The 15,844-nt window shown below is 40.3% G+C and overlaps 1 protein-coding gene across 1 annotated transcript in view; it reads right to left on the bottom strand.

The window, feature by feature from the left end:
* bmpr1ab (bone morphogenetic protein receptor, type IAb) overlaps positions 1-15,844 on the bottom strand; it is a 32,158-nt gene extending 16,314 nt beyond the window's left edge. Inside the window, exons 1-2 of the mRNA XM_060895977.1 lie at positions 15,607-15,844; positions 6,138-6,282 (exon numbers count right to left, since the gene is read on the bottom strand). The gene's annotated coding sequence lies outside the window, so the exon portion shown is untranslated. The remainder of the gene's footprint in view (positions 1-6,137; positions 6,283-15,606) is intronic.

Raw genomic sequence — 15,844 nt, 5'->3', positions numbered from 1 at the left:
CTCATTTTTTGAAATGACTTGGATGAATCAGAAGTTTAGGTCTGAAAATTCACAAGCTAATCTTCTGAAAATTGCAAACAAGCCAAAGCACCAGGGCTGGAGAAGATTTAAGGCACATGGCAGTGAAGGGACACAAAGAAGGAGGGTCTGGGGCAGTGAACATGCTAGGGCCTGGGGATGAGTTTGTGGGTTTGTGAGAGAAGACGGTTACATCACACTCACACAAGGCCCCCTGACACTCATAATCCCGTCTATAAACAAGAGCTTCCTCTACACACGATCACACAGAGCGTGCTTAACACACAAACAACGCTCCGGACTCCACAGCAACCCTCGTCCCACTCCAAGAGCTTCGGACTGGGATGTTAACAGACACATCCATAAGATTTTACTAAACAAACTCTAAGCTTGAACGCTCTCCTCCCAGACACGAGCCAATATTATAATGAACTAGTATGTAAAATAAAATGCTTTATCATGCATTTGATCCACAGAGGAACACTGACCTCCTTTAGCTTTTTTATATCTTTAGCTATATTATATAACATATATTTCCAAATCAAAGTCACATTAATAAGTGATCCACCAGTGGATGCATCTGAACAGGATGTTAATTAACCTCACCAATGTTGCAGCTATGCAGAATTCTTTAGAAAGTTTGTGTTCTTTACTTTGGCTTTACATCGGTAGAGAGATTTATTAATGTGTGTGGGCATCATGTAGAATCTCTGACCTTCATAGCAAATCACCGAGGAATGGGAAGGGGATTCTGGGAAAGGAATTTGCCAAAATTATCAATCACGCAAAACCTAGAAGAGTGTGTGGGGAAAGAGTGTGTTGGTCTGAGAAGAAATCTGATACAGAAATCTGAGCAGCAGCGTTGACCAGAACAGCCTGAGAAGATCCAAACAGTCTGAACTATACGATTTTACCACTTTCCACTACATCTGGCTCTGCCGCCTGCCTCACAATCTGAGTAAACCTAAGAGCAAACAAGGCATAAGCAGCCTGTGTGTGTGTGTGTGTTCCCTCTTGCCCCCCCAGCAGGCAATGAAGCACCTCGACTGCCTCTCAAGGCCTCAGGGAAGCGCAGACTTCTCGGCTCCACTCGCATTGTTTGCTTGGCTGCTCCTGTGCCTCGTTCCAGGCTGGATTAGCATAAGAATAATGAGCACTCCCCCTTCCAGCCCTCCTGCTATACTCCTCCTCCTCTCCTCCCTTCATCTATCATTCCCTGCTGGCTGTAGCCCCTCCAAAACCTCAGTTATGTTTGGTTGCTAGAGACACTCTGGCTCTCTCATATCCACAGTGCGTCTTTGGCTTATATCTGAGACTGATCAAACATGTGTTTGTCTCACCAGAGACAGCAGCCAAATACCGTGATGGGGAATCACCTGAATCTAACAACTGGGATCATTTATGCTTGAATTCTGAGTAACAGTTGGTCTTAGGTATTGGAATAAAGGAAGAATTTCCAGTCAATTTCAGAACTATTGGCAACCTTTAAGAGAATGGGGAACAATTACTAAATATACTTTGAAATCAAATAACAGTAAAAACTACTCAGCTCCCCTGACAAAGAAAAGAATAGAAGGGAAAAACACACTTCTCTAACATGCATGACAGGGCACTCTAGGAATAAAAAGAGAAGTCATAGTAATGAAACACTGAACAAAGTTGACGGTTAAACAGGACGTTTAGCACTTTGACCAGATCCTGTTTTCCCATGGCTTAAACATCCCTTTTTTATCCATCACCCCAAAAGAGAAGTAGTAATGAACTCCATTCAAGTCACAGTCAGGAAATTTTAGATTTTACTTCATTCCTGGGGTTACAAATCTGTTCCACATGACACAAGATGCTTGAAAAAGTTGCATCAGAAAGTCCTTCCTAAAGTAAATATCCACATCGTACCTATATACTGTGTACTGTTTCCTATTTCATTTACTACATATGGTATTCATTTTTGTCCGTTTTCCTTCTGCACACAGAGAATGAACAAAGAATTCCAGGAAGAAAATAAAACATCTTGCTAAACGTATTAGCATGCAATTAAAAAATAAATAAATAAATACAAATAATAATTTTATTAATATTAATATAATAATAATAAATATATATATATATATATATATATATATATATATATATATATATATATATATATATATAAAATAAAAAATATATTAAAAAATGTATAATTTTATTCATTTTTTATTATATATTTTTTTATTTTGAGCTTTATTTTTATATATATATATATATATATATATATATATATATATATATATATATATATATATATATATATATATATAATAAAGCTCAAAATAAAAATAAAAAAATATATAATAAAAAATGAATAAAATTATACATTTTATGTATTTTATATATATATATATATATATATATATATATATATATATATATATATATATAAAAAAAAATAAAGCTCAAAGAATTAATATTTATAGTTAGATATATATAGCAGCCTTTAGTTTCGTTCATTTTCTGTCAGATCAGAGATCACTTCCTCGACTGTGCTCTCAGGGCTCGGGGATTTCTTCTGCAGGTGCAATTATTCTGCTAAAAAGAAGGTTTAGAATATAAATCAAGGCTGAGGTCATGTGTAGAAAAAAACAATTCTAATACAATGTGTGAATGTGTGGCTGAGACTCGCACCTCCAGTCTGACCTCCAGCAGTTCCTGGGAAACTTGTGCAAAGACTCTTGTGGATTTGCTGGCTGGAGAGTCTCAGGCTAGCCTGTAATTACTTCAAGCAGCTGAAAATAAGGCAGCGCTTTAGAAGACCCACATGCTCCGACACATTCCAAGAAAAAACAAACAACTGTGTTATCTGGACCAGGCTCAAGTCATCACACACAGGATCGCACACAAGGCTGCAATGCTACAGATGACTCGTGGTCCTTAGCGAAAGGAACGACTGGCCAACATCCATGTTTCGGTTCTCATGAATTTCCCACACTGGTACAAAACGGCTACCAGCAGAACAAAAAACAGTCATCTGTACAATCTACAACAACCCTAGTAGGAGAATTTGTCATTTCAATTGGAATCCTCGGTCCAAAATAATGTTACAAAACATTCCGAGAAGTCCAGTAGAAATTTAACAACCTCGGTTTTTCACGAAAGCATGTGTGCTGACAAAAACTTGAGAGCTTCACTGTCTGGATCAGCTGCTTATCATTACTGGAACACCACATCTCTGAGGACTTCATACGCCATAACCAAAGGCATTCCTCTCCAGAGGTCTGTTTTACTTCAGAACACACTTTTCTGTACCTGGGAAAGATCAAGCCTTCTCCATAATGTGGGCCTTTTTAACGAGAGCGAATTCCTGCCTGCCAAGTCACTGATTCTAATGAATACAGACCTGCGAAAGCCGTTCTGAAAGCATTCGGGGGGAAACAACGTCCTCATTCACATGCGCTCCTCGTGAATATAAAGAGACATGACGTAGGGCACGTTAACGGATGTTAAAACACTGAGCACCGTGTTTAAGTGGTGCAAGTTGAAAGACAGGATGCCATATTAACTAAGGCACAAAAAAGTGCTTCGAGCAGGTAGTCAGATTGACTCTGTCACGCCTCGCAAAAAGGCCTTAATGGATTCACGAGGAGGTTCTTCTCTTACAGATCGCTTTCACACTCGTCAGAATTTGTGCTGCCACACTGTCTGCGCAGCCACTTTTCCATGGGCTTACAAATCTAGATGTCTGCCACACTGTGTTTAAAAGCATGCCTCATTCCCCCGCCCTTATCCATACAGACGGAGGAGACATGCTTTGCTACTGTTGGAGATCTGTTTTCTTATCGCTTGGGGTGGGGTGGGGGAGGGATAGTTGTTTTGCTTTTTCCTGTGAAATTGAGCTCATCTGGTGCCACTGTTCGCGCCACTCGCTTTCACGAGGCATTCGGGCCCGACACTGGTGGGGAGAGGCATTTTCCATTACCTGCCTGTGCATTCCGAGGGGGACAGATGATAAAGAGGTCTTATCTTGTGTAGCAAACCTTCCTTCTTACAAAGTCTTTCCTGGTTTGCAGAACAAAACAGACATTTTTATAGTTGGGTGTTAACTGCAGCTAGCACCAGGAAGTAAAAGGATCACCTTTTTCCCCCCCTGACGCCTAGGTCGCTGGATCCATCACCACGACAGCTTAAGCGCTACAAGAATATTCCTAAAACGTCATTAGACATTAGGAATAATTTAAAAAAAGGAATGAATGCTGGTGTTGCATGTAATGACCTACAAACTCCTTTTGCTTTGTATATTTATTCATACATCTTTCAGCTGCTTCATCCATGTCAGGGATTTACAGCACTACAATCACACCTGCTATACATATAGCCAGTGTTCTATAGATGTGGGGGGAAAAACTGGAGAACCAGGAGAAATCCCTCACAGACACATGGTCAGTAACTCAAGTTCAGGATCAAACCAGGAACCCTGGAATGGTTATGCATCAACCGTACCCACTTCACTGCTGTGTCACCCAGTGCTGTGGACAGACAACATATTTTGCTGTACGGAGGCCAATCGTCACTCATAGGGTTGTAAAACCATCTTTTTTACATTCATGAAGGTTCTAAAACACGAGCTGGTTGCGCATTAGATTAGTGGGGAAACCGGTGGAAACGCAGGTTAAAACCAGCACTGAATATATAGAAAAACATATAGACTCCTCAAAGCTCGCTCACTAGTCACAACATTAACAACACGTTATTGTTTATTAACAATAACAATATATTGGAAATCCCGAACAAAGCTATCCATGTATTGACCGGTAAACGTTCTCAATCTTTACAGAAAGATAACAGTCTGCTGACTATTTTTTTTTAGTGGATGTGCATTTTAGAAAGTGCTACAAAAACTCAGCAGTTGCAACTTTACAGCCTTAAGCCTAGGCTGTCTAATTAAAGCAGCGTGAGGGCTGTAAAAGTGCAGATTTTACGCATGTTCTCAAGCCATCAGCCTCCTCAATGCCACATTGTCTTCAAAGACCAAACATGACGTCTGGTTTGTTTGATCCTACATCCAAGGGTACAGCTACACTGAAGCTCCGCCTGCCTCCATGATTTCATGTTCATGTTTACCAGCGGTGGGAAGAGCTGGTATCTAGACGGTGGAGAGAGCCTTACGTGAAAAACACAGATTTATTTTAAACGCAAACAAGACAAAAGCCATTTTCTTCCCATACATCAATGTAAAGAAGAGAATCTTTACGACTCTATGGATCAAAAATTTCCCGGTTCAGCTTTCTTTGTGTGGTCTGTAAAACTACACAAACTGTAAAACTGGAAACGACTGGAAAAGTATGTATGGCTTATGAATGCAGGAGTGTGAAGCGGCATGGCAGCATGTTTGTGCTGCAACCACAGTAACAGCAAGGCTGGAGAAACACACTGGAAAACTTCTGAACTGCCCACAGGCGAGGACCCTGTTTAAGTCTTGCAGATCACACAACCTCGTTCAGCTCCACGTCCTTTGCAAACATGTGGCTGCAATTTAGTGGAACAGCCCCTCCCCCAGGTCGCCATCTCACCAGTGCCGTGTAAACATCCCTGAGCCGCACGGCTCACTGAACCGCATACGATTGGGTCCGACTGATCCTCGTCTTTAAGCCAAAACCTAAACTTTCACTCGGGGCCAATCAAATCTAAGGTCTGCAAATTGGCCAACCTCAACGGCAGTAAAAGAAGAGCGAGTACTCTATTCTGCTCGGCATGGAGATGCACGCTCAAACTCATATACCTCACTGAGATTGAGGGGTGAGCTGTTAACATGCAGCAGTGCTGGGGGTAGTGGGGGTTTGATAGAAGGCTGTGTGGTGATGTGGACTCTGACAGAGCAATCAAGCTGGATAATCAGGAGACAGGAAACCCGCTGATTGCTCAGATCGGTTTCTGCAGGGTTAGGGGTCACATGCTCAGGCTCACAAAGGTAAAAAAAAAAAAAATAGAGCAGTCAGCAAGCTGGCCTACAAATAGTTCCATGTCAGAGAGTTCCGTTTACAAACTGACACATAATTATTTTATTGGATGTGGAAAAAAGCAAAGCAGGTACAGCTACATTCTTTGCTTCACTCTAAATAAATGTAAGAAATGGCGGTTCCTACCTGAGAAGGGAGCCAGTGCGACAAGGCATGATGTTTCAGCGAGCAGGGGCTGGCCAGATTCATGAGTGCTGATGGACAAGATGTCAAACGTTGAGGGAATTTCCAGCAGCAGCACCACCAGCGTGCCCACAATCCCTCAATGTTACTGCAAAGATGATTCGGAAGAATACAGAAACGGTTATGTACTGAAATTAAAACATGATCAAAATAAAATCAGTTACAGCAAAACTATTAGTACTAACAAATACCTTTACATGTATTTCAGCACTTTTCCCCCAGAACCTTTTGGAAGTACATTAAAGACGTTTAACCCAAAAAGTGATGGCATTTGTAAAAACACCTATAACCTTTAAGAGTCCTTGTACATTGGAAATAAAATACCAAACACTAATAGCCAGCAAAAGGTTTCATGATCCACCTTCAGCATTTGCTGATGTTTCTGATTTACACTGGAGCTTGGCCACATGGACAGGGAAAAGAGAGAGAGAGAAAGAGAGAGAGAGAGAGAGAGAGAGAGAGAGAGAGAGAGAGAGAGAGAGAGAGAGGTTTCAGTTTACAGAATATTGAGTTAGAGCCTGTGCTTATAGTTGCACCCGGTCAATGCAGATACACAGCTTGGATTCATACTAAAAGCTGCTTGGCACAATAACCATTACTATGTTATGAGCATTCGGTTTGGTGAGGCGTGTAATTGGCTCCTCGAAAACTGCGAGTTACAATTTTACTGCAACATTAATACCTGCATTATTGCCAACCCGCCTTCTCGTTCTTCACAAAAAAAAAAAATTAATAAAAAAAAGACAAAAATTGCTGAAAGTTGCAAATTACATTAAGATGATCTGACACTTCTTTCCTCACTCAAGAGGAAGACCGCAGCCAGTTTTCCGAAGGCCCCTAAACCAAGTTGTGTGTGCTCACGTGGAATTTCACAGTTTATTTTTTTACTTTAATGAGCAGGCCACCCAGCAGAAACCATTCAATGTTCCAATAAGGTATTTAGTCTCTCAGACACACACACACACACACACACACACAGCAGAAACTGTACTTCAGCATGTCAACCACAGCAGACATTTTAACTGGGGGCGGAAAGACAGCAGAAACATGAGTAAAAGCTGAAGGAAGCACAAGTCAAATGTTTGAAGATGCCCTAGGCACAGTTAATTCCAAAGGGTTTAGTAAAGCCAACAGAAACGCATGTGGGTGTAGGAAAAGCAGCTGGGGTGACTGTGATCAAAGCAAACGATTAAGCATATCTGATTGAAATTAAAGCCCATGAAATGAGAAGGCTAGCGCGGCTTATAGGGGCACAGGCTCTCTGTTTGGGGACGACTGGGGGTGGGGTGTGTGGTGGTGGTGGTGGAAACAGACATCTCATCTTGTGTGGAAGAGAATTTCCATTAGATTCAGAAAGATGTTAGTGTCTAGTGTTATTAATGTTCTGTCACACCACATAGCTGCTTATAATCAAATCAGAAGAAATGGATTCGTTTTCCTGACCTGCAATTCGGGAAACAGTTCCAGATGCGACATATGGGACATGTTTTTATTAATAGGCTCATTTAAGAACATTATAGGTTCTATAGCAACAGCTAATACACAGTCCTGTATGGTGGAAACTCCACACAATTTATATTTAATAAGAAGATAAAGTGTTCTGTAAACAACAAATAATATAATGGCAAATATGGCAATATGTTCTGTAAAAATACCTTAAAAAAAGATCTGTCATGGACTGAAAGGGTTTTGCTTTTTGACCTTTTTGTAACACAACTTTAAGAAAGAAATTGAGACAGAGGCTGATAAGAGAATGAGGAACTAATCTATTTCATTGGTGATCTACAAATAAACTGTAGACTCTCACAATAGACATGTCTATAAACTAAAATATAGACATCTCTACAGATGAGACCAATTATATAGTAATCACTATAGACTATAATAGACATCATCAGAGCAATTCCCTTAACCTTAACTGTATCATGGCTGACTCTCAACCTCCAAAGTTAGGATATGCAAAGAAAGAATTCCATGAATATGTGACAAAATAAAGGCTTCTAATCTATTATAGTCTATAGCATAGAATAGACCACAATATAGACTTTAGTCATCTCTATAGACCTCACTGTAGATTATAAGACATCAGTATTAATTATAATAGACCTTACTATAGATTATAAGACCTCACTATAGACTATAATAGGCCTCAGTATAGATTATAAGACCTCACTAAAGACTATAATAGGCATCACAATAGACTTTAACAGACATCACAATAGACTATAATAGGCCTCACTATAGACTATAACAGACATCACAATAGACATCACAATAGACTATAGACTCTATATACTACAATAGACATCACAATCGACTATAGACTCTATATACTACAATAGACATCACAATATATACATCTCTACAGACTAGAGGTCATAAAGAGCTTCTTTCTGCAGGCCATCCTCAACATGTCCACCATACAGATTTCCCCATAAAGTCATTCTGCACTCGTCTGGCAACTCCTCAAACTGTTACTACATTTAACACAACTGCACATTTTGCACATCTATTTGAGCACGTTCCTAGTACATATACTATTTCTTTATACTTATAATCTCTGATTCATATTTTTCATGTAGTTGTGCATGCACACAATAAGCCAGAATGCCACAGAACTGTGCATGAGACAAATAAAATATTGAAAACTTGTAACATTTGGCAAATGGGTGATATGAGGAATAATCCACTTCAGTCACAGTTAGCCTCATGTTGGGTCATGTCACACCACTCCTGTGTGGATTATAGTCTATAAAACAGCATAGCTTACTGTGTGTTATTTCTTACTCAATGCCTTATGTCTCTTGGAGCTAACATACATTTTTAAACCAGAGTTCTGTTAAAAAAAAATACTGCTGATTTTTATTATTATTGGTTAATAAATAGTAGGCCAAAGACACAAACCCTACATAAATTACACTAAGTGACTACACTAATATCATGAATAAATGCTTTTTGGTGCAGGACTACATAAAAACGTCAGCGTCTTGTGATGTCACCGAGGCCACATAAGATGAAAGAGAGAAGCTGATAAAAAGTGTTCATAATGAAACTCGTGCTCTTCTGAGATTTTTCCAATCAGAGTAATGCTAGTTTACAGTCTGAAGTACAGCAGCTATTCATACTCCCAAAGCTATTCAGAAAGCAATTTGTCAAACATCAGGCTTTAAATTAGATTTACATCTGAGTACAAAATAAAACAAAATAAAAATAAATAAATAAACCGGAATGTGATCAGATCATATCATATCGGCGGTTTAATGTCAAGGGACATAGTTGAAGACTTTCTGTGATATGAGTGAAAGCTGCCCTGTATGTTTACCAGCATTTTGCCGGTTGCTCATTTGTATACGAACGGTCCACTCTTTAGGCATCTGTTATTTACAGGGAAGACAAACAGTCAGCTGTCTACTAAATAAATGTACAAGGAGGGAAATGGAACGAGGAGGGACAAGCTAATGTAACAGAACGCAAGGTTTTTTTTTTTATTACTAAAGTAAGACAACACCGCGCTTTGTGCTGAAGTGAGTCCCAAATCATACTTGTGCACTAATCTGTGCAATTTTGTAGTAGTGTGTCCACATCTAAAACTCCAACATGGTGAAGTGCATAAGTAACCTGATGATGCATTTATTCACCTGAAAATCAGTGTGGAATGTTGGACACTTCATGCACTGAACCCTCGCGGCTTTGATTACGTAGAAGAAGAGGGGCGGAGCTCCCGGGTGCTGACTCTGGACAAGAACTATTTTTTCAAGATGGCTGACGACACTCCAGTGAACAAGACATCATACAAAACTCTTATAAATGAAGCTTTTAATGAGTCGCTGTATTCAGCTAAAGCTAGCATTTTTCAGTAATTTGCCATCGACTGGGAAACGACACTTCTAGATAGAAAAAAAAAAAGCTTCAGGCTTACGTTTGAGGTGATACTAACCATCTAAAATTCATACACTACCGTAGCGCATAGTGTAAGTGTATAGTGTGTAGAATGTCAACGGGGATAAAACTACTACAGACTACAGGGAAACAGGGAAGAGAATTTTAGAAAAAAAATACTATTTAACTTTTTCAAAGTGTCTCAAATAACACACACAGTTTAATGGATTAGGCCTTTCTCCACTAGTGTGTGTGTGTGTGTGTGTGTGTGTGTGTGTGTGTGTGTGTGTATACGGTCTACTAGATGGTATACAGAACAGTATCCGTCTTTGTACTCACTAAACAGGGCACATACCATCAACATTTTAAAAATAAGCTGAATTTAATAGCACACTTAGGAGCCGCTTTGCTAACTTTGCACTTGTTTACACAGAGAACCGCCTCACTTCACAGAGATGACGAGTGACAGTTACACTACAACTTTCCCACATTTCACACGTGTTTGAGATGTGTAAATAAAAACACTGTACAATAACTTATTACTGAGACACAAAGGCATACATACTGCACTGAAAAGAGGAGACCAAGTATTTTGGAAAATAATTAGAAAAAAATCTCTGAATTAACTGCTGTATAGGCTTCAGACTCGCGGCTAATCCGCAGTGAGCATGTCTTGATGACAAGCAAACCAAGTCCACACTGAAACGTAAAGCAGATGTGGTTCCTCTTTAAAGACACAGACTAGCAGATGGACTAGCAGTGTCCTTCTCTTTAAAATATTGCCTCCAATACTTGCCCATTTCACACCTTTTGCTATTATACCGAGAGCCAAATGGGACTGCAAGCCTTTAGTTACAATTTACACGTCTGATGAACAGTGAATATAGAGCAGAGACCCAAACGCAGACCAATGGCCAAACATCAACATGCCAAAATTTCTTGTTGACACTGTTGGCTCTGGTGTTCTTACTGGCAATCCTGATCCACATCTGGAGTTTAGTAAAGCTGTTTTGTGACAATGTTCTATTGTTAAGCCGACAGACGAGTGAAACTACACAAGAGCTGAACAGACTGCTCTTCTGCTCGTGAAACCCAGTTACCGATCAACAGAAATTGATGCTTTTTAACTTTACACTAAATTTAATTTGGAAGCAAAAAAATAATAAATTTACTCTATTTAAAAAATTTACCTCAGTGGAACCCATCTAGCAAAACTACTTCTGTATAAACACACTGTAGACAAGACCAGGGGTGGGTTTGTAATAGGGTCCAAGCATGGCTCAGAATGAGTGTATGTACTTTTTACATTCTCAAGCTGTCACAAAACAAGCTAAAATAATATGTACTGCTGAAACAACGGACCAACCGGGTGACCAACCCTTCCTATAGTGGGCCTGAACAGATGGCCTTACAGTGATGCAAAGTGAAAGCTAAGCATAAGAATTAGCTTATTGTGTGATAGTTGATAGCTACCATGTCCATAGAATGAACGTTTAAAAAAAAAAAAAAACACTTAACGAGAAAAGAGAAAAAGACAGGTAGAGGAAATCAAATACCTGGACTGAACCATTACATCGACCAGGCAATTGAGGCAATGACAAAGTATCACTGTGTACGAACAGTCTTACTATTCTGGGAATAATCTGAATAAAACCATGAAAACAAAGCAATGCTATTGAATTTAACAGCCCTCTTTTCTCTCTCTCTCTCTCTCTCTCTCTCTCTCTCTCCCCAACTTTCTAGTTTTTTGTTTTTTTTTAACCTTTTCTTCTATCCTCAGAGCTCCTGAAAAGAGGTGTTCTTTGGTTGCCAGACCCACACAAGTCATTTGTAGACTCAGTGCTCATTAAGATCTGCCGATAACATTCAGTGAGAAAAAAACTTGCCGAGCCAGGAAGTGCATGCCTGGCTCAGCAGTAAAAAGGGAAGTAAACAGGTAGGCTATTGCTGCGACAAGCGATAAGATCTCTCTAGACACTGTTTCAGCCTACATTCATTGCCGCTACCGTAGCCTTCCTTTGGCTTTTCAAAACCATGTCTTGTGTCAGCCAAAGGCCGGATTACAAAGGAAAAGCTCTCAAAGTGGACGGGGAATACACACGCACGCGCACGCACACACGGCTACATCTTAAAACTGAAAATAGATTACTTTGTGGTTAATTGAAGAAGGTTGGGTAAAAATACTGTAACCAGTCTACTGAAAGTTTACAAACAGCTTTGTTAAAGTGAAGCTGAGTAACTAGCATATTGCTTTCTCCTGTCCTTCAGAAACCTGACTCTTGTGCCTCAATCGCCCCCACCCCCAAACCCCAAAGCAGCACTATACTCTTCCTGGTGAAAGCTTGAGGGGTCGGAAAGGAGCCTCGGCTCTTTTGTTAAAAACGAGGCGTACAGGCAAGATGTTCGAACTGAACTTTCTAGATAAACTGACAGCAAATCTGAACTTTCCTTTAAAAAAAAAAATTAATCACACAATTTACAATCACTAACAAAGGTGTTAAAAGGACAGTGTCTAAACTGTTTATCAATCCTACTTAATGGAAATCACATGCGTGTAAAACAGAGGAAATGATATCTGCACTCCATCTGCCCACAAGTTCACTAGTAACATCAGACTCGCCCCGAATACACGAGCAAAACCACAGCCACCCTTAATAAAAATTAGATTTATTAATATGCCTGTTTGACTCCATTAAATATCCAGATTACTGCACACGCATGAATAATGAGGCCAAAATCTAAATAGTGTACAAGATAATGCTGTGTGTACATTTTTCACAGTTAAAGAAAAAGTTCTGATTTAAACCAAACACACAGCAAGCTGAAGAGATGGAGGAGAAGGAGAAGGAGGAATTCCCACTGTTAACCGCAGGACAGTTGCTATTCTGTTCACACACAATGACGTCCTCGATGATAATTATTTGGAGAGCAGACGGCTTCACACAATCTTAACCGCACATGCGCTGGGGTGATAAAACCTTCAAAGAGACGCCGCAACAGGGAGCTGAGAGTTAAAGCCACAGTCCATATACAATATGATAAACACACACACACACACACACACACACACCTCAGTTGTAAAACCTTGACATACTACATTCCTGTCTGAAACTTTCCCTCAGACGCTATTAAGAACCTGCATTTTAAACATACAGACAAGTAAATTGGCTCGATGCTTCCTGCAACAAACTCTTACAACCATGCTGATTAGCTAGAGGCTCAAAAAAGGTCTTCCAGACCTAAGCAGCATAAAATGTGCAGTGTTTACTTGTGGGTCTATTCATATTCTCTGCACTGAGACAGAGAATAAACCACAGGCACTAAAGCCTCTGCCCATTTTTTTTGTTTCTGAACACTGGCACTAAAAGAAAAAAAAAAAAACAAAAACGTTTTCCTTTCCAAAGCCAAGAAGCAAGCGCAGCTCACTCCAAGCTTCTAATTTCCCCCTCAGTGTTTTTCTCCTTTGTCGTAGAGCATGAGAAGTCTGATAGCACTCAACCCGTGACATAGGGCCTTGATTCTCCAGAACTTTATCCCTATTACTATTTATATACACAAGTCCACTGGGAAGAACCAAAAGTCAGGTCACGGTTGGAAGGACTGAGACGCACAGATTTACTGAAAACATATTGTACGTCAGGAAGCCATACATTCAGAGTCTTATAGATGCACATGGCTTAAGTTTTTGATTCAGGAAACATCCAGGTGATGACAAACCCTGATGTTATGATGTTCTATATAAAAATCTCACTGAATAGTAGAACATTTTTCATGAAGTATAGCGAATCAATTCGAAATATCCGAAATATCCAACAAAGCCTGACTTTTCTCAAGAGCTCAATCACACACATGTAAAACCTCAAAAATGCTTTTAAAACAAAAACTTCTTTAGTTTATTAAAGCAAATAGATGATCAGTGTAAGCAAAGAGCCAAGTTTTCTACACAGGGAAGATGTTGTGCCTAGTTTGGACACACACTAGGCCTACAAGGTATGTTTCCACGTTGCAGGTTGGAACTTGTAACACAGATCTAAACACAATACAGACCGACAGACACTCCTAACATCATAATAATAAATACATCAATAAATACACCATAAATAACCATAACAATAACAGGCTGATGTAAAGAACTGATACAAATAAGCTTTTAATTTTAGTATGTGATGGTCCACATGTATTCACACACACAGACTCACTCACTCACACACACACACAGACTCACACACACACACAGAGACTCACACACACACACACACAGACTCACACACGGACTCACAGACTCAGACACACACAGACTCAGACACACACAGACTCAGACACACACAGACTCAGACACACACAGACTCAGACACACACAGACTCAGACACACACAGACTCACTCACTCACACACACACACAGACTCACTCACTCACACACACACAGACTCACTCACTCACACACACACAGACTCACTCACTCACACACACACAGACTCACTCACTCACACACACACAGACTCACTCACTCACACACACACAGACTCACTCACACACACACACACAGACTCACTCACACACACACAGACTCACTCACTCACACACACAGACTCACTCACTCACACACACAGACTCACTCACTCACACACACACACACAGACACACACACAGACTCACAGACACACACACACAGACTCACAGACACACACACAGACACACACAGACTCACACAGACTCACTCACTCACACACAGACACACACACACAGACTCACTCACTCACACACACACACACACACAGACTCACTCACACACACACAGACTCACTCACACACACACAGACTCACTCACACACACACAGACTCACTCACACACACAGACTCACTCACACACACAGACTCACTCACACACACACACAGACTCACTCACACACACACACACAGACTCACTCACTCACACACACAGACTCACTCACTCACACACACAGACTCACTCACTCACTCTCACAGACTCACTCACACAGACTCACTCACACAGACTCACTCACTCACACAGACTCACTCACACAGACTCACTCACACACACAGACTCACTCACACACACAGACTCACTCACACACACAGACTCACTCACACACACAGACTCACTCACACACACAGACTCACTCACACACACAGACTCACTCACACACACAGACTCACTCACACAAAAACCCTGAACAAAAACAGATTACAGGAGTGAAGACAGGCAACGTGCCAGTCTGCACACTCACCTACTACATAGTATGGAGAATAAAAACAGTACGTTGCCTTAGTAACCAACACACTACACTATTTAGGACGCTAGTAGTCTAATAAATGTAGAGCGCATCGGCTTTTAATGCCTTAAACTGCACCAGGATTTAATCAAAAAGCCTCCATTTAAAGCGATAAAGATGTTAAACGTGAGAATACTATACGTGTATAATATATACACATATATGTGTGTTTAAAATAAACAAATCCACCCCCAGTGTGTAGAATAAACACAAACACTCGGAATTCCCACTTACTTACTGCGTAAATTTACACCGACGTTTAAAACATCCTTACAAGACGACCGGGTGATGGTAATGTCAGAACAAAAGCAAAGAGAAATATCACGTATTGTGAATTAAAAGCGTATTTATCCAGTTGGTGTGGCGTGAAATCGAGGCTGCAGCGTTGTTTTTAACGTTAGTAGTAACCGGAGTCAGACACATTCCGCTCGTGCAGCTCGGCGCTGAGCGATTCTCCAATCAGTGCACGGTAAGAG

The sequence above is a fragment of the Tachysurus vachellii genome, chromosome 2 (genome assembly GCF_030014155.1).
Source record: "Tachysurus vachellii isolate PV-2020 chromosome 2, HZAU_Pvac_v1, whole genome shotgun sequence".
Taxonomy (NCBI): domain Eukaryota; kingdom Metazoa; phylum Chordata; class Actinopteri; order Siluriformes; family Bagridae; genus Tachysurus; species Tachysurus vachellii.
This window is presented reverse-complemented; position numbering and strand designations above follow the sequence as displayed.